The sequence below is a fragment of the Psammomys obesus genome, unplaced genomic scaffold, assembly GCF_907164565.1.
Source record: "Psammomys obesus unplaced genomic scaffold, mPsaObe1.curated_primary_1811, whole genome shotgun sequence".
In the NCBI taxonomy this organism is placed as follows: Eukaryota; Metazoa; Chordata; class Mammalia; order Rodentia; family Muridae; genus Psammomys; species Psammomys obesus.
This window is the reverse complement of record NW_026591598.1, coordinates 9,215,286-9,236,148: the sequence shown is the minus strand read 5'-3', so window position 1 is coordinate 9,236,148 and position 20,863 is coordinate 9,215,286.

The following is a 20,863-nucleotide window of genomic DNA, read 5'->3' as shown; positions in this document are numbered from 1 at the left end:
TATGCCATGGCTCAAATGCGGCAGTCAGGTACCTGTAACTCTGGCTCTATTAGAACAACCCCACTGTCCCCTCTGACCAGCCCAGTGACATTCCTGTTCCACAAAGGGCCAGGCCCGGTCTCTGTAGACCAGGAGAGAGGCTTTAGAATGTTCACTGTCATGGTCTTACCTCTGTGCAGTGAAGGAAGATGTCTAGAACCTTATCACCCATGAATGATGCCACTACTCATGAATGTCACCACCCATGAAATATGTCACCAACCACGAATGATGTCACTACCCATGAATGATGTCACCACCCATGAATGATGTCACCATCCACAAGGGACGCCACCACTCTACCGGGATATAGATTGCAGGGACGCCTGGGTTCTTTTCTCTGTTCTCAACCTACCATAATCTATCGTGTAGTGTTTCTCCCTCTGAGCACCCAGGGATTCCCCCAAAGAGACGTGGAAGCACTATTTTTGTTCCTGAATGCCAAGATATCGTCATCCTCCAGGCCCCTGCAGCCTGATAGGATGCCAAAAGCACCATGGAGGTTCCCTTGGCAGTTACCACCTAGCTGGCCAGCTAGCATGTTCTCCAGTGAGCCTGAATGAAGGTGACAGCCCTCAAGGGCTTGAGGTGAGGGCTTCTGCTGGATTCAAATATGTTCCAGGTTTTGAGGGAGACATGGCGGTAACCTGGAAGAAACAGGTTGGGCCCGAACGTGCCCTTAAAGCTGCAAGACACAAAAAAAGAACCGATTGGAAGCTAATGAGTATTGATTACGAGGGGAAAGCAGGTTAATTGAGTGAGCCAGGAACTTGGTTGCCAAGGTAACATCTCACTTGAAATCTAATCATCACCCCAGTGGGTATACCCAGGATCAGCCCAGGGACCGGGGATGTGACGGAATGGTTCCTATCTGAGGACTGAAACATGAAACTATGGCCAAGGGCTGAAGAAGGGAGGACGGTGCTGCTGAGCCTGAGGCTGGACACCCTCTCTGTGGGATTCATTTACTCTAAAAGCCAGGGAGAAACCTGGGCTCCTCTGGGCAGGCCACCAGCTCTCTGCTGGCTAGAGACAGTGGCTGTGAGAGGAAGAACCCTTTCTCCTCAGAGATGGAAGAAGACCCAGCTTATTTGCATCCACACAGATGACGTTTGAGCTCAGCAAAGAAGTGGTAATTTATGCCTAGGCTTTAGGTTCCTCAACATTTCCTAAGATTGGGTTGAATGCAGAAAACAGATAGCCAGAGAGGTGGACTCAGCATCTGACAGAGCACTAACCTGGTGAGTGTGAGACCCTGGGTTCAGTCCTCAGCACAGCCAAGAGTGAGGGAGGAGGAAGATGAGGGCAATCCCAGTACCTTTGTTAGCAAACCTCTGTTCTTTGAGGCATTGGGTCTTCTTCTAAGTTCACTGTTTATCTATTTTTTTCCAATTTTACTTTATGTGTATGGGTGTTTTACCTCTCTCTCTCTCTCTCTCTCTCTCTCTCTCTGTGTGTGAGTGTTAGTGTGAGTGTGTGTGTGTGTGTGTGTGTGTGTGTGTGTAGTACCCTTTGAGGCCAGAAGAGGGCATAGGCTTCCTTAAGCCTGGAGTTAACAGATTGGCTGTGAGCCACCATGTGGGTGCTGGGAATCAAATCTGGGTCCTCCAGGAGAGCAGCCATTTCTCTTAACCACTGAGCTATCTCTCCAGCCCTTGTTTGTCTTATTTTTATTTCTTCAGGGAAGGGAAGGGAGGGTAGGGAAAGGGAAGGGAAGGAAGGGAAGGAAATGAAAGGAAAGGGAAGAAAGGAAAGGAAAGGAAAGGAAAGGAAAGGAAAGGAAAGGAAAGGAAAGGAAAGGAAAGGAAAGGAAAGGAAAGGGAGGGGAGGGGAGGGGAGGGAAAGAAAGGAAGTGAAAGGAAGGAAGGGAGGGAGGAGAGGGGAAGGGAGGGGAGGAAACAGAAGGAAGGGAAGAAAATGAAAGGAAATGGAAGGAAGGAAAGGAAAGGAAGGGAAGTGAAAGGAAGGAAGGGAGGGAGGAAGGGGAGAGGAGGGAAGGGAAGGAAAGGGAAAGGAGGGAAGGAAGAGAGGAAGGCCCTGATGTGTGCCTGGGCCTCCTCCAAGCACCTGGAGTTAGCAGCCTTCCTGACGGAACAGTGTCAGGGTTCACTTGCTTGCAGCAAACAAACTGCCAAAGCACCCACCTTAGAAGACATCCATTTGCAACTGCCTGGGGAGCAGACCGTGTCAGTGCCTGCTTAAGATGCAAGAGCTTGTTTTTCTGAATGGGTAGCAGCTGGCTTCAGCCCCTGCGGGACAGTTAGCAGAGAAGAGGTGGCATATATCTGCGTGAATTGGCACGGACGAGGTGGGATTCAACGGTGACCATCAGAATCACACTTGCATGATAGCTGCCATCCCTGTGTCCCCCGAGGACTATTACAGATCGGGGGGCAGCCCACAGAACCCCAGTGGAGCATTTACTGCAGGGGCAGCTCTTGCCGCAGCGCTTGACAACCTGAGCCGGATCGCCAAAACCCACAGAAAGATGGAAGAAGAGCACCAACTCACAAAGTTGTCCTTTGACTTCCACAGGAGTGGCGTGGCAAAAGCACACACACACACACACGCACACACGGATGCACATACACACGCCATACAAACGTTAAAAACAAACAAAAAAATATTTTAAGTTTTTAAATTCCAGGGCATTCTACAGGCAGACGTGGTTTGGGGTTTTTGTTTTGTTTTGTTTTGTTTTCCTAGTAAGACTGGGTGGTAGTGCACCCTTCCGCAGGGCCCCTTCTCACTCGGAAATCCACTGTATGGGTAAAGCAGAAGGAAAAACTTCATTCTACAAACAGATCCACCTTTTATTTGCCCATTTTTATACGGTTAGGTAGTGGCTTTTCTCTTCTTTTTTTTTTTCTTTCTTGGGAAACTTTTTATCCCCTATTACCAACTGACACTTCAAAAACATCCCTGCAATTAAATCATCAGCATTATCTCCTTTGAATAAATTCTATGAAGTTAAATTTCCAGGTCAATTTGCATGCAAATCGTTAAGCTTTTCTCAGATATTTCTAAACCTCGGAAAGTTTAAAGACCCAACCTGCATCCAGAAACCATTTTTTTTTTGTATTTTTATTGCAAATTTACTTATTAAGGGTGTGTGTGTGTGTGTGTGTGTGTGTGTGTGTGTGCGTGTGTGTGCACATGAGTGCGTGGGTAGGTATGCATGTATGTGTGCGTGGGTGTGAGTGTGCATGTGCATGCACGGGTGGGTATGCATGTATGTGCTCATGGGTGTGTATGCATGCTTGTACACATGTGTGAGTGTGTGTGTGAGTGTATATGATGTATGCATGTATTTGCATGATGTGTGTGCATGGGTGCATGTATATGTATGCGTGCACAGTATACAGAGATCACAGGAGACAACTTCGGGGAGTCTGTCCTCTCCTTCCACCAAACGGGCCCCAGGGATTTAGCTCAGGTCATGACAAGCAACTGCCTCGGCTGAGCCATGCGCCGGCCCTCCCTTCTCTAAAAAGACCAGGATTTAAATCCACACAAAGAAAAACCAGAAACTGAGATGAACAGAGGTACAAAATCAAAGTCACACACAGCTAAGATACAAGTCAATCTCTCTCTCCGTCCTTTCCTCCTTCCCTTCCTCCTTCCCTCTCTTTCTCCTTCCTCCCCTCACTTCCACAACTGCCACCCTTGCTTAACAGAGAGAGAGAGAGAGAGAGAGAGAGAGAGAGAGAGAGATTCTGTCTCACTACTTTTAGTCTCCGATGTCTCTATTGTGTCCCCACACGCACACTAGTCATTTTTTTCCTTACATGTGTGGGTATTTTGCCTGCATGTATATCTATGTAGCATGTGTGTGCCTGGTCCACAGAGACCAGAAGAGGGCATCAGACCCCCTGGAACCAGAGTTAGAGATGGCGTGAGCTGTTATGTACATGCTGGGAGCAGCCAGTCTCTCTGCCCCCGCACCTGTAGTCTTATGTTCATCCTCTTCCCCCTCTCCTCATCTCTCACCTTCTCTGTCCCTCTCTTGGGTCACCCCCCCCCGCAGGGTTCATAGCCAGGCAGCTGTGGCTATCACTCACATTTGGGCAGAGCTGTGGAGCTGGCAGAGCACTCTCACAGGCTATCACTCCCCCTCCTGGGTGAGACCCTGTCTGGCAGCTGCTGGGTGCCCCATTGTCCGAAGCTCACAGCTCATAGCTGTCCCCACATTCAGGGATTTAAGCCTCCAAGCTGTCCCAGCCAGATTCTGCAACCTGCCATGTGCTCTCCGATGCACACATATGCGCCAGCGTGTGCTATCTTCCTCAGGGCGTGCGTGCTGATAGGTCAGGCAGACACCAAAGCCTGGAAATCTGGGAAGCTGGTGGCATCCTCGGGATGAAGATGGGAAAGGAGCTGCCTGGAGCTACACATGTCCTCCCTCTCCTGTTCCAGCAACTGTGAGTATCTGCAGGTCTCCAAGGGTCCCTCCTGATGCCTCTGCCTGGCTACCTCCCCATGTCCCTCCCTACCCAAGCTCTCCGTTCCTCCCCCACATCCTTCAGATAGCCAGCGTACTTCTCCCCAAATTCACTCTTTCCTGGCCTCTTGCTTCAACCTGCTCTCCCCGCAGCCCGGCATTATACAGAATGTTCAGACCCACAGGGGACAACCTCAGACTGAGCATTTAGACTCGGAGCATGTCTGGGACTCAGCACACCTGTGGAGACCTCCATCTGCTCCTTAGTGCTGGGCACAGGGTGCACGCCAGCAAAGGTCTGACGGACAAGTGCGCATCATGTGCTAAGCAAATGTGGACCCTCCTCTCCCTCCCTTCTCCCCTCCCTTCTGTCTCTCTTTTCCCATGTCCCCTCTCTGCATCTCTGTCTCCCCCCTCCCTGCCCCCGTGCATCCCTGCCTGTATGGTCTTTTCTCTCTAGTTCATGACTTAAAATGGCGGCCTACAGTCCCACCCCCAACTTAGCCTCTGCAGCCCAGATCTCAGCCCAGAACCTCAGCCCTCAATATCTCCACCCAGATGCCCTCCTCCAAACCCAGTACACACTCTGAAATTCCTCCCCTCTGAAGCCAGCTGCCCTTCTGTCCCAGCAACCCCCAGCACTTTCTATCTGTCATCCTTCCTGCAGGTGCTAGAGGCGCAAGGGTGGGAGGATGATCCCTGACCCTTTTGCTCCTCCTCATCCCTTCAATGTCCATCAGCAAGTTTCATCTGCTCTAAATGTGAAGGGCATCCCACTCAACATCTCCATCTCCTCCCCAGCCCAAGCCACCAGCATCCCCAACCTGAACCACTATGACAGCCTCCTGGTCTGCTCTCTCCTACCTGTTTCCATACAGAACCTTCTAATGGCTTCTACTGCTGTCAGAACCAACTATACCATGCATCTGGGTCTCCAACCCTGGTGACTGAGCCTCCCCCGTCCCCAACTCTCTCCCCCATCATTCAGGCCTCCAAGCTGCCTGGTCCCTCCCTGCCCTGAGATCATACCAACCCCACCTCCGTCAAGGCCCTGTCTATATATCTCTACCTCTGCGGTTGGCTCTTCTCATTTTTCAGATGCCACCCTTGCACGTCAGTTCCTCAGAGATGTCATCCTCCTTATGAACCTGTTCCCCAGTCAGTAATCATGCAGGGTTGACTCTGATGTTACTAGGAAGGTCTGAAGTTTCCCCACAATAAAACGATAAACCTGTAAGGTGATGGATATGCTAATTATTAATAATGCAATGTGTGCATACAACAAAACCTCACACTGTAACCCAGGAACCTGCAACAATTAATATGCATCAGCCCAAAATGGAATAAAGCCGAAACAAGGATTGCCTCCATCCCTCGTCCTCTGTCTCTGTGCCCTGCAGCAGCTCTGTCCCCTCGAGGGGCAGCTCCAGAAGGGCAGGAGCCAGGAGGTCATGGTGTAGTTGGTGCTCAATAAAAGCTAACAGACCACGAAGTGAAGTGTTTAAGAGTGACTCTTAGCCATCAGTCAGGCAGTGTTCTTCTGCTCCCCAGTGCATTCAAGGACAAATGGGATGAAAACTGTCTCAGGTTTGAGATGGCTCAGACGGTAAAGGCACCTGCAGCCAAGCCCAATACCCTGAGTCTGCTCCCAAGATGCCACATGCCGGAAGGAGAGCCACCTCCTGCACGTTGTCCTCTGACCTCTGTATGTGGGTTTGACATGTGTATACACGTGCATACTTGTGGCAGAGGCACGCCTAGCATGCATGAGAATTCCGCCTCACAGCAGAACTATGAGCACGAGACGGTATAAGAGAAGCTTTCAGCGCACAGAATGCACCAGACGCAAGGACGCCAGTAAGTTCTCGCTAAACGCAGTGATTGCTTAGCTCATACTCACCAGATAAGCAGCAGCCCTATAGGAGATGCTTCAGATACTTGGGACCTAGCATGGTGGCCCACGCCTGTAATCCCAGCACTCAGAGGGATGAGGCAGGAGGATCTCGGATTTGAAGCGAGCCTGGGCTCCATAAGATCCTGTCTTAGAGAAGGAAATGGAAGAGAGGAGAAGGCGCGTCCCTATGGCTCAGGAAGAGTGAATGACATATTCAAGGTCCCACACATTACTACTAAAGTAGTCCTTAGCTGCTTGGAAACAAAATGAGCAGAGAGGGTGTGAGGTAGACGATGGGCTGTCAGGAGCAGAACTCAAGGGAGAAGCAGGACGGGGAGAAAAAGACCCATATGTGTGGACAGCATGGCAAATCACCAGCCAGTAGCCACAGGCAGACGTGAGAATTTAGGCCTCTGTGCCTGGGTTTGATGTGGTCCTAGGGCCACCCACTGGTACCCTTCGGGCCATGTTTGCCACCCTAGGACTCTCTGCTCCTGCCAAGGTAAGTGTGTGGGTGCGAGCAAACCCCCAGAATGACCACCCACGCATCTCCCCAGATGCCAAGGCCGCAGAGGCAAAGCACCAGCAGGTGGGCTTGGGTCCAGGCCCATCCTGGAAAAGGCCAGCTGAGGGTTTCCATGGAGCCTGTCACCATGGTAACCAAACCTCAGCCGGCAGGACTCCAGCAGAGCCAGGAAAGACAAGCTCCTTTCTTGTCCATATCTCAGGAGCCTAACGGAGGTGGGGGGGGGGGGGGCGGGGGCGAGAGTGAGGACAGTAAAGCTTTCTGAACCAGGCCGGGTGGGGGCAGGGAGAAATGGAGGTCATCTTCCTGCTCGGTGGGCCGGTCATAAAGCACCAGAATGTGGCACCCCATTTCACGCCTGTATGCTTTTCTGTTTTCTTCTCCGGCCTGCCCCACCCCTTCCCCTGGAGCACCCCCGGCCGTCATTCATGCCTTGCATCCTGACCCTACAGGCAGAATCAGGCCCTTTTCTCCCCTGACCACCCATGTCTGTCTTGTCACACGCCCTCAGTGTTTCTATTTACCACAGAATGTAGGAAGAAGCGTGCACAAAGAGTACAGACTCCAAGAACAGAGACCTGAGTTCAAATCCCAGCTCCCCCTTGCATGTGTGGTGACTCCAAGCCACTTTCTCTCTTGGAGCCTGCACTCTCTGCCCTGCCCTTTTCCCGCCAACGTGATCTCAAGAAAGTGTGCAGTAACCTCCCTGAAGCTGAGGTTCTTCTTCTGAAAAAATGACATGATGTCAGCAAGACCTCTGGGACACAGTGAGGATGGAACAGATGGACAGGCTGTGGGTGTGGCTCGGTTGGTAGAGTGCTTGCCTAGCATGCATAAGGCCCCGAGTTCAATTCCTGACACTTCATAAACTGGGCATGCCGGCACACCTGTAATCTCAGTCCTAGGGAGGTGCAGATAGGAAGATCAGAAATGCAAGATCATCCCTGGTTTTGAAGTCAGCCTGGGCTATTCGGGATTCCATCTCAAAAAGAAAAAAAAGAAAAAAAGTCAGGCACAGTTCTGGTTTGTATACTCTGCTTCCCTCTCCTAGGGTCTGGCTTTTCACACCCTGGCCTCGTGCCTCAATTCTGCCAGGATTCCCAGCCTGGCATAGTCTATGCCTTTCAAAGTACAGCCTTTGAGAGGAGAGAGAAGGTTCCTGCTCCAAGCAAGGACTGGGGCTCAGCACGATGCAGACATTTCTGGCTGGACATGGAAAAGCAGGCATTGTGTGGGGGATAGACACCCCTGGAGCTTCCTGGCAGCAATGCCAGCCCCCCCAATTCTCTCTGTGTGTCTGTTTCTCTAGTGTATCTCTGTCTCTGTCTCTCTGGTCTCTCTCTGTCTCTGTCTCTCTCTTCTGTGTCTCTCTCTGCCTCTCTGTCTCTCTCTGTCTCTTTCTCTGTCTCTCTCTTCTGTGTCTCTCTGTCTCTCTCTTCTGTGTCTCTCTCTGTCTCTCTCTCTCACTGAGTATTGGTATGTAGGTATGTGACATTCTAACATATTCATAGCCACGCTCTTATGAATTCTGTCACAAATACCAAACAGACATGACAGAGAAAGATAAAAGGACATCTGTCCCTGGCCCCTATGCTTCATGGCCCAGAGACCACCTCACAACATCATTCTGTGCATCCCTACCTGAGGCTCTCTTGGATAGCAGAAGACAGAGCCCAAATCCTGAAACATTCACATTCTCCTTGCTCATCCCAAGCTCAGAGGAACCTACCTCGGGCAGCCCTGGGAAATCTCATGGGACTCCAGGCATCAGCTAGAAAATGGAAGCAATGTAACTGAAACCATGCTGCTCCAGGGTCTACACCCAAGAAGCCATCCAAAGCAGATGAGGGAAACAGGGTTCCATGCTCAGCAGGCAAGAATAGGTCCCTGCCACTATCACTCTGGGGCCAAGAACCAAGCTCTACTCTACAGCCCCTGGATCCTGCCTCTAACACTTTAGCTGCCTCTGAATCCTTTGTGGGGATGGCTGAAACAGACTCTAGAGCCTGCCTCCTGAGTATCTTCAAGTGCAGCATCAAGGTGGGGCCTGGACTCGCGCAGGCTAATTGTCCTGGGCACCTGACTTTGAGGGCATTGTCCCAGATGAATGTCCCCAGCCTCAGCCTTGACTTGGGTTGACCTTGACCCTAAGATCTAGGTTGTATCCCAAGAGATTCAACTTGAGGTAGGAAAGGGTTTCTTTAGCTTACACTTTCAGGTCACGGTCCGTCACAGAGGGAAGTCAGGGCAGGGACTCAAGCAGGAACCATGGAGATTGCTGCTGACTGACTTACTGTCTGGCTCATACAGCTCAGACCCACCTGCCTAGGGATGGTGCCTCCCGTGGTGGGGTGCCCCCCCCATCAGTCACCAGTTAAGACAATTCCTAAAAGATATGCCCATGGGCCAATCTAATCTGGGTAACCCTTCAATGGAGACTTCTCCCAGATGTTAAAACCTGAAGCTAATGGAACACGATATGTCTAAGGGTGTGGATCAGTTAGTAGAGAAGTTGCCTGAGATGCCCAAGGTTCGATCCCCCAGCACGGTATAAACCAGGCATGCTGGCATATACCTGAAATCTCAGCCCTTGGAAGGTAGACACAGGAAGTTCAGAAGGCCAAGGTCATCCCTAGCTTAGCTACAGAGCCAGTTCAAGGCTTAGGCTACACTACACAAGACCCTGTCATACACGTGCCCACGTGCAAGTGCCCACATGTCATAGAGCACATATGGAGGTCCAAGGGTGGCTTGTGGGAATCTGGTCTCTCCTCTACCATGTGGGTTCTGGGACTGACCTCAAGTGCCTAACCCTGACCCTCCTGTGACATGATACTCCTGCATACGCTACATGCAGAATGAACATAATAAAAAGTACAAAAATAGAAGAGCAATTTCTTAGCAGGCAGCGTGGCAGAAAACAGAAGAGCCCTCGAAGCCCTCTCTCTCCACCTCTGAGAGGCTCTGCTGACAAGGCAGAGACAGCATCCCCGAGGAGAAGAATAACCCTCACAAAGGCACACGGCAAGCCAAGGTCAGAGTCCATTTGAGACCCAACCCCAAGCCAGGTCTCCTTGGGACACCCGCCCTGACACAGCTGCCCTTCAGCATCCCTGTCTCTGAGTAGCCCCTCCACTTCATTCACGTGACCCCAGCCCACACCTCTCCCCACGGCAGCCCCAGCTGGACATCCCTGACCCCCCTCGCCCCAGCTCTTCAGACCCCAGGAGTCCAACTGTGCACTGCCCGCCTCTCCTTTGGAATCTACCCCATCTGCACCACTGCACCCACTCGGCCGCTCAAGCCGGCGTGGGAGGTGGCACCCAGAGCACCTCTCCCACGGCTGTGCCTGCCGTTGAGCCTGCATGTGAGCCAGCAGAGTCCCACCCCCTCCCCGACCTGAGCACACCCAACTCGTGTCCCCCTCCTCTATCTGAGCCACACACCCCCCCTCCAGTGCATACTTTCCTTCAACAAGTGTCTGTCCCCTCTCCACTGTCATACAGGGCCTCAAGCTGGGCATAGGGACTGAGCAAAACAGTCTCCATGACTGCATGAAGCCAGTGCTGGGCCATGTGCCTGCTCAGACACCCTCCCGTGGCTCCTCCATGGCTGTTGGGGTCGGGGGCAAACTCCAGGTGGGTGCCACATTTCTGGACTGCTCCCCAGCCCCTACTGATCCTTCCAGGTGGGTCCCTTGCCATTCCGTCCCTGAGGTCTCTCCCAGCTTCCCAGAGAAGCCTACACTCCCCACGAATACAGCCAAATGCAAATAAGGCACAGAGTAGCATGTTGTGTTCACGGATGCACCGCGGTATGCATGACAAGAGCCGAAGTCCAGCTACCTTGACATACACTTCTGTCTAAGCTACCTCTACTGTAACTGCTGAAGTCTCCGTGCCTACCCCTTCCAAGCCAAAGCGTAGAATGCCCTGCCTTTCCCTGATTGTTGCCACAAGCCAACAAACATCTGCTGAGAAGGCGCAGCCCAGGGCTCAGCTTGGTCTCCAGACCTGAGCCTGCGGATCAAGCCTCCCGGGACGGGAAGATGTTCCTGAGACTGGCCAGGCCAGGCTGCAGTCTGAGGTGGTGAGTCACCCCCTGGCTGCAAGTCAAGGAACCCTCAGTGCGCCCTTGTTTGGAGAAGACCGGGATTAGCAGCGCGGATACAGAGAGACAGTCATCAGGAGTCACCAAGGCCCTGACACACCGGGAGGGACACAGAAGGATCCAGGTAACTGGAGACCTAGATAGAAGATACAGTCAGACCCAGAGCAGAGGAGAAGGGAGAGCGAAGGAAGGGAGAGCGCGTGCACGCGCAAGGCCACATGCAAGAGCGCGCAGGGACCCTGGCACACGCTCCTCGCGATCCCCAGCCTGCTCCACCCGCGCCTGGGACCCCAGCGTGGGCAAAAGGGGAACCAATGGGCTGTCAGGCCTGGGCATTACCTCACCGGGACGCGCTGCCATTGGCTGGCCGCTGCGCCGGTGCGCGCTGTTGCTATGACAGTCCCCGGGCCGGGCGGGCGTTGCGCAGAGATGCCAGGAGGAGGCTCACCACTTGTCTCCAGGGATCCCCATTCAGCCCCAGGGACCTCTGCTGGGGCCTCAAGAGGAAAGCCGAACTCCGGCTACTTCAACAGGAGCAAAACTCTAACGACACCCATCACCTTCTTGCCACAACTACTCCCGCCATTCGGCGCCTGGCGCATCTGCCTCGGGGCCCCACCCTGTCACTACACAGGCAGCTGCAGACAGCCAGGCTTACATACATAACCATGCGCTGAGCTCTGCCTGGCCAGATGAGTCCCTCCGAGTCTGTGCCCTGGTAGACCTGCTCCAGCTAAGGGCCCACGGGCACTCTTTGAGATGTCCCAACTCAACCAGAGTCATGAAGGCTTCTAGGAAACAGAAAGGTAGAGATGAAGTTTTTCTGGACGAGAGAGGACAGGGGAAGGGTTCCACCCCGTTCTAAGACCAGAGGCAGGAGACACACGGGGTGCTGTAGAAGGAAATTAGATGCCGGGATGGGGAGACTGAAAAGGAGGAGTTGGGGATAAATCTGAAAGAAACACAAGAGCGAGGTCCCTAAGGGTTTGAAAGCAGTGCCAAGGAGCTCTAGACCACACCCAAGGTAGAGTGGGAGGGGCATGTACTTTGGCTGCCTTGAAAGGTGAGCAGGAGGTAGTCCAGAGACCACCTTCCGCAGGGACTGAGAGGGGTAGAGGAATGCTGGGAGCCCTAGCCAGTGTGGAGATGGGGACAGCCCAGGTTAGCTGACTGTAGTCCATGCCCCGCCACCACCTAGGAAGCTGGGGGGACTTCCTGAAAGGAGCACCATGACCGGCCACGGCATCTGTGCTGTCTGTGAATGCAGCAAGAGCTTTATCTGAAAAGATCCTCCTTTCCTCCCACTCACTTCTCCGCCTCCTTCCTTCCTCTCCTTTCCTTTCCCCCACCTCCCCAGCTCTAGCACCTGGCACAGAACTTCATCCTAAATACTGGGCCACAAACATCAAGCTCCCACCAAACTCTGCCCCATGATCCGCTCTTTGACCCAGCCTCCCTCCCCTCCAGCCTCCCCTTCACCCAGCCTCCATCTAGGTCTAAGGATGGTCTTCTTCTCTTCCCCCTCCCTCCCCTCTCCCTCTTCCCCTCCTTCCCCTCCTCTCTGTCTGTCTCTCTTTTACACATACACACTGTGCCTCAGCCCCTCCAGCAAGGGGGAAAGTGTTAATCCATTGAAGCAGATTTCCAAAGCTACATGGCACACCGACGCTAGCTCATTTTGATGACAGGTCCTCAGTAAGCATGCAAGCAGGTGAGGAGACCTATTTAGGACCTCAGGGTGCACAACCCTGCAATGGGGCATCTGATTAGCTCCACACGGGCTTCTGTTTTTACCACTCACTGGTCATGAGTTCTCAGAGAAGGGGCACCCTGGAGTAATGGCATAGTGGTGAGACAGAAGCCTGGATTTGTGTCATAATGCCACATTAAGGCCATCAAGATTTCAACTAAACCCTTGACTTGATGGCTAAGGATAGACCCTCCTAAGGTACCATCTAGAATAATCCAGCAGCCTTTTTGATCTCGAGAGTGTCAGTCTAGAGTTCCTGGTGGTCAGAGCTGCGAACGCCCTGGAAACCTTCAGACCCAGACTCAGGCCTTTCTCATTGTCCCAACACAGAGGCAGAAGTTCCAGGACATTCACAGTGAAGGCCATGAAAGGCCTTGCTCACGGTCCCAGCCCTGTTCCTAATGAAGGTCTACATTTCCCTGGAAAGAGCGAGGTTGGGAGGCTAGAAAACTACATTTCTCAGTGGGACTTGGGTGGATTCTGCCAACAGCGGGGAATCCATGCAAGATGAGGAAGTCAAAACAAGGAAAGGAGCCATTCTAGTTTAAGAAGTAGCATCAGATGGGACTCCGGCTCTCCCCCTCCTCACTCAAGGACAGGGTCCAGCAGGTGTGATGGTGAGAACAGACTCATGAGTCAGATGGCATCTCCTCTTTCCACCGGCAGTTGAAAGCAAGCCCTTGAGCTGAGCCTCTCTCTCTCTCTCTCTCTCTCTCTCTCTCTCTCTCTCTCTCTCTGAAGGTACTGGGGTAGATGTGTCTTTCCTCAATAGAAAAACCAAGAGAAACATGTCAAGGACTTGCTTGTGCCTGCTCAGGGCAGGTGTCACCCAGTGCAGGTGCTCTATGAACTAAGGACATGAGGCCCAACAAGAAGGCCAGTGCACAGGATCCAGGGGAGACAGAGGCCAGGCTCTAACCATAGACTCAGGTGTAGGCCTTGCTTCTTTGAGACAGAATCTCAGTATGTTCAGATACTTAAAGGCAAAACTTAAATGCCTGCGAACACACAAGTTTTAAAGGGATTTGCAAAATAATTTTTGCATGCTGGCACTGTGGGTGGTGAGTGTGTGGGTGTTTATCTTTGTTAAATTGTGCAATTATGTTTGTGTAATTTTTCAGTTTTTATTAGCATGTATTAATTGTGTATGATAATGTATTTCATTGTGAAATAATGTATTTTGTGCTGTGTATAATGTCCTTTGAACATATTCATCTCTCCCCATTACTCTTTCTTGTCCTTTCTCCTCTCCCCCTGATCCCCCTCTGCTCTTGCCAGCTAACCCCCTCTCTATTTTCATGTCTTATTTTTAGGGAACCAATGAATTTAATGAGGGTTACTCACAGGAGTGTTGGGGAGGGGTTATTTATAGACAAGCTGGGCAAGTTGTGTTCTCATGAACTTTCTGCACAAATTTTCTGTTTTGTGATATAAAAGCTGATCCAATGAATGGAGGGGGCGCAACTGGAGAAATCGCAGTACCGATTTTTTTTTTTATTTCAAAGCAGATAAGCAGAGGAGGAGATGGGGAGGAAGACTGAGGGTCCCGCTGAGACACGGTTGATGGATGAAGCCCGCCATGCCCAATGGCCAGTTGGGGTTATCAGGAGTAAACAACAGAGTGTAGGATCTCAGAGAGAGACCAGACTCCACAGCAGAAGAGGTGGACAAAAATATCAGCAACAGACGTGCATGGCTAAGAGCTAGCATCCAGAGCATCCAAGTCACTCCTACCGACTTAGAGAAAGACAGACCAGCTTGTTGGGGGTGGGGGATATTGCTGTCGAGCAGGACCTGAGGGCGTGAGAGCAGGAGAGCCTACAGGCTGAAGAGCTCAGTTACCTCTCAGGCCCCGATCCAGGTCTTTGAGTTGGGCCACCCCAACATCTACCCCATCAGTGAACTGCTGGAGGGCATGAAGGGGCCAGTCCTACAGATCCAAAACTGCAGGACCTCCATGTCACAGGGAGACAGCAGGATGTCCGAGGGGAGTCCCAGTGAGGCTCTAGCATTGATGGAGTGGCAGTATCCAGAGGCCTCATACTAGACCAAGGAGCCATTGCAATGAACATTTACAAGCAAAGAAGTGAGGACGGTGTGCTGAGGGATACACTGTGAAACACCACAGCTTCTACAACAAGGCTTTTTTTTCCCTCTGTTGAAGGGGGGAAGCTTTCAAGGATTGAGGGAAGGTTCGGGGGAGGGGAGATGAGTGGGATCGGGGTTCATGATGTGAAATTCACAAAAAAAACAGTAAAAAGTTTTAAATAATTTACATTTTGTGTATAAGAGAAGTGAGGTGGGGAGGGAGCGAGGGAAGGGGAGAGAGAGAGAGAGTGTGTGTTTATTCTGAGTGTATGTGTTACTTGAAAAGGCCAGCAGAGAACACTGGCTCACCTGGAATAAATTGTGAGAGCTGGGACTCGAACTCTGGTCCTTGGAAAGAGCAGCAACCCTTCTTTAACCATTGAGCCATCTCTCCAGCTCAGACTCTGGAGTCCTGGACACCTCTCAAGTGCTGAGATGACAGGCACACCCCACCAGTCACCCGGCCTCTGTGGTGCTGGGAATGGAACCCAAGGCTTCATGCATGCTAGGCAAGCGCTCTCTCGCCTGGGCCACATCCTCGGCTCTCTACCAAGTGTCTTTGATTTAAAACAGGGACGTTATTCATCTCCATAGAGGTCCAGGTGCTGGGTGGCTCAGCAATAGAGCTCTTGCCTAGCATTCTCAAGGTTCTGAGTTCCTTTGCCAAAACTTCGGAATTAAGTACAGAGATCCAAGGATAGACCTTGTCCCTAACACAGATAAGGAAGAAACAAACCCATAGAATCGATGATTTTTATGATTTTTATGTTAGGTTGTAACAAGACACACTAACCGGACGGGGGGGGGGGGGAGCAGTGGGGGTTCTACATGCTTCTTATGAGTTCTTTAGAGACAGATTCCCTCGAGGAGGCCCATGCTGGCCTGAAACTTTGGGATCTCCTGCCTCAGCCTCTCGGGCATGCGCTATCATGTCTTGCCTTTATAACATTTAAAACAAAATCTAAGCAACTAATTTCACATCTGATTAGATTTACAGAAGTTGCTTGGGTGCTTAGGAAGAATTTGTTCATCATCTTTGTAAAGCTCCCTTGTCAGGTGTTTGAAGTATTTGAATTGGATAAATTAAATTTGTAATTGTAGTTTGAAATATCTAAAGGAATTTGCTTAATTAAATGTTTGAATGGTTTAAAAGTTTACGAGAGTTTAATCTGTCAAGTTTATGGCTTAATTGAATACCAATCAATGAAAAAGTAAATGTAATCCTGCTTTATATAAAAATTACTAGGTTCATAAATAAAATATCAAGATTCATAAGGCAGAAGAAAAAAAGCCAAGGCAGGAGCAGGGGTCTGAGATCCATAACACTAATGAATTAAATATGGATCGATATGTACCTTGTTGTATTTGTTCCTTGCTAGCTGAATGCTCACACCTGAATGGCTTATGGGAATGTGCACACACACACACACACACACACACACACACACACACACAGAGAGAGAGAGAGAAAGAGAGAAGAAAAAGTTATCCTAAATATATGGGATAAGCACCATGAGGCGTGAGTGACATGCGCTCACTGCTGGAGCGGCCCGCACTGCACAAGTCTGGGCAACAGGGTGGAGTTTGCGCTATGTTGGGGACTTATTGCTGAGTTATTTCCCATTCTTCTTCTTTGCTGGACACCTGAGGGCACTCCAGCGTGGTAGAACTCCCTGTGGGGGGATTCCACAGCATCTTTAAGCTATTGATACATCTGGCCGTTAGTGGTCAGTTATACTGTGGCCAGTGTTCACTGTGACCCCCCCTCCCAAAAAAAAGCTCCCTCCTCAACCTGGCCTGAAAGCGTCCATGCACACCCATGCACACACACTGTGACTTATTTTTTAGCACTGGAAGTTGAGTCCAGGACCTTTTGCTTGCTAAGCAAGCACTCTCCCACTGAGCTGTAATCCTCAGCCTTCTTTTGACTTTTCATTTTGAGCTATCTCATTATGTTTCCAGGCTAGGCTTGAATTCACTCAGGAGCCCAGGCAGGCCTTGAACTCACTATCACCCGGCCTCAGCCTGTTTTGGGGCTTACAGGCCTGCACCAGAGGCTTAGCTTAATGATTAAAAAAAAAAAAAAAATGGGTGTCGTGTAGCCCAGATTGGCTTAAAAGACAATTTCTAGCCAAGACTGACCATGATCTTTCTGTTTCTGCCTTCAAGTGCTAGGATCACAGCCATATACCACCACCAAGCCTGGTTTACACGGTGCCGGGTGTAAACCAGCTGCAACCCAGAGCTTCGTGCATGCCAGGCAAGCGCTCTACCAACTGAGCCCCAGCTGCAGGTATATGCTTTGAACAACCAACCAACAAAAGGTTTTTGTTTCACTGTAAAAAGTTATATTTGGGTCAAAAGTCCTTGTTGGGTGAACTTTCTCTCTGCCAGCTTGGTCTACATATGGGAGTCCCAGATCTTGCCTCAAAAAAAAAAAAAAAAGAACGATGATGATAGCCAACATTTCTATATAAATGTTTCACTATGTTTTTGAGATACTTGAGTGCTAATTGATTGGAGGTGGATGAGCCAGGAAGCCCACAGGGGCTGAGTACGCTGCCTCCCAATGAGCCTTAGGAGCAGACTCAGCTCCTACATGACAATGTCTTCTCATCATTTCTGAGTGTAGAGGCTGGGGAGGGGGTGTTCCTCACAGAAACTTGCCACCTGTTTTCTCAGCAGGACACTTTGTATTTCCTGGTTTGCTTGTTTTGTTTCAAACGCAGGGTGCCAAACCTAAATTTTTGTTGCAGATATTTTTTTTAAACACAAAGCCATGAAGAATTAAAAATGATACCATTTCATCAAAATGTCAGCTCCAATTATCATTTTATCAATTATATGGATTTTCCCTTTAGTGGCCCAATAGTCTTCACAAATAAAGATCACAGGTTAAGCCTTAAAATACATTCTGTGAAATGTGAATTAGACTTGAAGAATATTCTTATTTCCACTTGGTTTTTTAGATCTCCACATATCTTGAGAAATCAGACAAGGACTTCTCCAGGGAGGTGGAAGTGTCCTTATTCCAGAGTCCCTGGCCAATTCACCATGGTTATAGCATCAAAACACCTATTGTAAGCAGGGTATGATGGCACACACCTGTAATCCTTGCATTCCAGATGTGGAGGTGGGACTATGAGATTAAGATCTTCCCAGTTTACCTCGTGAAGCCCTGTGTCAAAAAGACAAATGGACACAAGTAGAGCGTGACCTCACCCCAGCGTGCAGGGGGATTTTGCTGGGAGTTATGACAGAGTCTGGGAAACATGCACAGGCTTGGCTCTGGGCTGCCTTTCATTCTGAGGCAGTACATGTCAGAGCATGTTAGCTGTCATCGTCCTTCTACTTTTGCTTTTGTTTGTTGTTGTTGTTTGGCTTTTGTTTTGAGGCTGGCCTCAAATTCACAATGTTAGCTAAGGATGACTTTGAACTTCTGATCTTCCTGCTTCCATCTTCCATGTGCTGAGATTACAAGAGTTACGTCAATAAACTTAGTTTGCACTGTACTGGAGATGAAGCTGGGGGCTCCTTGCATGCTAGCAAGCACTCTAACAATTGAGCAACAGTCCCAGCTCCTCAGCAATCCTTGATATGACTCTGTCTCAAAATAAAAAGTAAAAAAAGGTGCTGGGAACGTGGTGCGGTGGTGGCATGTTTGCCTATCCCATGCCTCGTCCAGTCCCTGGGTCAGAAAGAGAGAGGGAGAGGAAAGAAGAAGGGGGGAGAAAAGGAGGAAGGGACAGAGGGAGAGGAGGGCAGGAGAGACAGAGGGAGGGAGGCAGAGAGGAAAGGAGGAAGGAAGTGGGGAGGGAGAAAATCAAGGAGGGAGGGAGGAAAGGTGGGAGGGAGGGACAGAGAGAAAAACTACCCCTTAGTAGCAATTTGGGAAAATTCTAGGTCTAGGAAAGTATCACATTGCTCTGGAAAGGATATGTCCTCCCTAACTATGAAACATACTCTTCCTAGGATTCCAAAAAAGACCAACCACATCTAAAAACTCAGAAAATCTTTCCTCATGAGGTCTGGAGAGCCTGCTATGCCAACATCTGCCCCTCAGTCTCCAGGTCTCCGTGGTGTGTGGAGAGACATGGAAGGATGGGTTTTCAGGGCAGATGGCGCTGACTGGTAGGAGCACTCACTGGCAGGAGCACCAATAAATATCTGTGATGGGTTACCCCCTGCTGACCCTCTGCAATCATGGAGGAAGCAGAAGTGACCGAGGACAGATTCCAGCAGTCACTGAGTAGAGCCAGCTCCCTGAGTGAGAAGGACTATGATCCTTGGCTATGGGGACTCCCAAGGTCTAGATGTGTTTGCCATCCTGGGCTGGAAAAAAACCACAGGCCAGGGCTTCAAAGGACTCCAAGGTTCTGCATGTAGAAGAGTGGAGGCCATGTTCCAGTCTAGTCACTTGTCAACTGACCTATGGCATCCCTTCCCTTAAGGCAGTAACCCACCTCAAAGGGCAGGATGTTCTGAGAGAGTCTCCATGTCCTGACCACGCCCCTCAGGTCCCCAGAGGCCTGCTATGAGCTCCTGGAGGCAAGGGTCTCTCTCTAGCCTGTACAACAGGGAGGATTACCATCACAGGCACCCAGAACCCTCAGAGCAGAAAACGGGAAGGTTGGCACAGCATGATGGAAGCTTTTGGTGAGACTTGGTAGTCCAGAGAGGCTCTTGAAGAACAGACAGGTTACTGGTCCCGACTAAGATGGCGGCACATGTGTCAAGGACAAACAGAGAGAGCTACCAACATCCCAGCCCCTGGAGAGGGGCCTACAAACACTGCTTGGGCAGGCAGAGTAAATACTAGGGCTTCTAGTGTCAGTGGAGATGGTACCCTGTACTGTGAAGTTACAGTTTCATCAGAGCTGACTCAGAAGCCACCATGACTGGATGGGATACGCCACGCCCACCACCCCCATCACCTACTCTAGAGATCCACCTGCCGTTCTAGAATGGTTCTGAAAAACACTCTGTCATCCCTGGAGGAGTCCCCTGACAACCTGGCCCAGGGGACACTGCAACTCTGAGGAGGGCCCCAGGGACACTTCTCGTCTGCTTCCAGAAGCTGTCGGGTCTCTGACTCTGGAGTCCTCTTGCTGACAAATGTAGGGAAAAGCACTTTGTAAAGCTCTAAGCCCGAGCCTGGCACACAGCAGATGCTCTCTCGACAAACGTGTGCAGAATGACGGAGCGGCCCTGAGAGATCCCCGAAGACCGCACCGCACAGCACGAGCCACCGATATTATTCTTACTGTGACTAAATAAAGTCGTTATCAGGGGTATTATGGGAAATTCCATATTTCTCCCTAACGAGATCTTTTTCTTCCGAGTTCTCAGCAGACAGAGCGGAGGGCCTGGCTCACAGTAGGCATCAATAAACGTTTGATGGATGAGTCAACGCACGCATGGATAAATGAGAGGTCTATGGATGGATGAATCGCCGCATGGATGGCAGGGAATGGAAAGATGGATAGAGCGGTCCTTCGTTTGCCTATTCAACAACGGCCTCCCTCTTCCTCTGCCTTTTTCCATGCTAAATGAATTCCAGTTTTATTCAGTCTCTAGCACTCAGGGAGGGGGCCCAGCCCTTCCCCAGGCAACACATCTTGTTTTGAGCTAGGACACCACGATATCTTTTCCCCAGCCAGACACTTGCCTAGGAACAACCCTGGCTCAGGAGACGGGGAGCAAGCCCACTGGGGCCCTGCAAGTGCAACAGCCTCATTAAAGGAACCCAAGTAGGGAAGATTCTCTTCTGGTTTCTGATATGGGTGTGTGAGATGACACGTGCAGAGATGCACAGTCATCTTGTAACCATGAGAAACGTGACAAAGGACAAACGCTTGACATCCTTAGTACCACAGAGCAAATACACAGAGAGAACCTGGGTCCTCAGCACTGTCTTTGAACCAGATTAACCAATGTGTCTGGGTGGGTACATGGATAAATGGATGGATGGATGGATGGATGGATGGATGGATGGATGGATGGATGGATAGGTGG